At 40.4% G+C, this 1,252-nt stretch overlaps 1 pseudogene; it reads right to left on the bottom strand.

Annotated features, from left to right (window-relative positions):
- Positions 1–349: 349 nt before the first annotated feature.
- LOC110313053 lies at positions 350–699 on the bottom strand (annotated as a pseudogene).
- Between the last annotated feature and the right edge of the window lie 553 nt (positions 700–1,252).

The following is a 1,252-nucleotide window of genomic DNA, read 5'->3' as shown; positions in this document are numbered from 1 at the left end:
AAAAATATAATATGACTAACAATAAAGACTCTGCATTCTGAGCTGAGGCCTTTGCTGTTCTTCATTCCGGTGTCATGGCCTATTCAACCCTGATTTCACATGTACGCATCTCTGCAACTAGAGTTTCTCACTCGATACTGCTGCAAAGAATTCCTAACTAATTGGTTTGGCGGTGATTAATTTTTTTTTTTTTAATGGCTGAAGTTACTATGTGATAAAAATGAATTGCTATTTCTCTATGGGGACTTGCCTTGTTTCAGAATTTCAACTATGAACAATGCTGATATAAATACCACACATTCTTTTTTTTTTAAAATACTGAAAAAATTAACAGTTTGTTATACTTTATTTAACAATCTAGGAAGTTTGCAGCCATCAGCAGTTCCAGTGCAATTTCAGGTGCAATTGGGAATTCAGGAATTTCAGTGGAGCTGTTAGTATAGNGGACCTTGTAGGTAAAATACATGCACACTTTGATAGCACATGTGAGGGGATCTCTCTAAAATTGACCTCGCTGGTTTCATTCTCAGCAAACTGACCTGGACCACTCAACATGGCCTTTATTGTTCCTGATGTTAATGCATGTTCTCTTTTTACAATACATTCATGACCATCAGAAGATATTAATTTCACATACATAGCATCAGGGCCTTCACAGCCACCATAGGTTTTCTCCTCTCCATCCATTATGTTCTTGTAAAATTCGATTTGAGCCCAGAGGAACTTTAGTATTTTCCTGGCAAGGCCGAGCCGCGGTCGACCGGTGACTTGCTTCTGAAGGAAGTGCCAATACCACACATTCTTATGACATGATAATTGCTATGTATTTTTAATTTTTTCATTTTTTAAGGGACAGAGGGAGAAGGCTAAGACAGATTCTCTTGGAGACCAGGCTAGCCTTGAACTCATTTGCAACAACTGATAATGACCTTGAACTGCTGACCCTCTGTTTCTACTTCCCAACTGCTGGGGTTCCATATGCTGCTAAACGCTGTTCGGTTACAGACTTAGTCTTTTCATCTACTCAAATGTCTGGCCCTATATCTCTGAACCCCAGCCCTGCATCCTTTCCTCTGTCCAGAAAAGTGGACGGTATTTACGGTGTGCATAGGGATGCCACACCATAGAATCCCACTTAAGGTGCTGCACATCGCATATCCCCTGAGTCTGCTGTTCTCTGTGACGGTCTCCGTTGGAAAGTTTTATGTTTTCTTTCCATTCTTAAGGTTTACAAAGTTCCCCCAACTAGCAC

This window comes from Mus pahari, chromosome 23 (assembly GCF_900095145.1).
Source record: "Mus pahari chromosome 23, PAHARI_EIJ_v1.1, whole genome shotgun sequence".
Classification (NCBI taxonomy): domain Eukaryota; kingdom Metazoa; phylum Chordata; class Mammalia; order Rodentia; family Muridae; genus Mus; species Mus pahari.
Note: the sequence above shows the minus strand (reverse complement) of the source record. Positions and strands in the feature narration are given on the sequence as shown.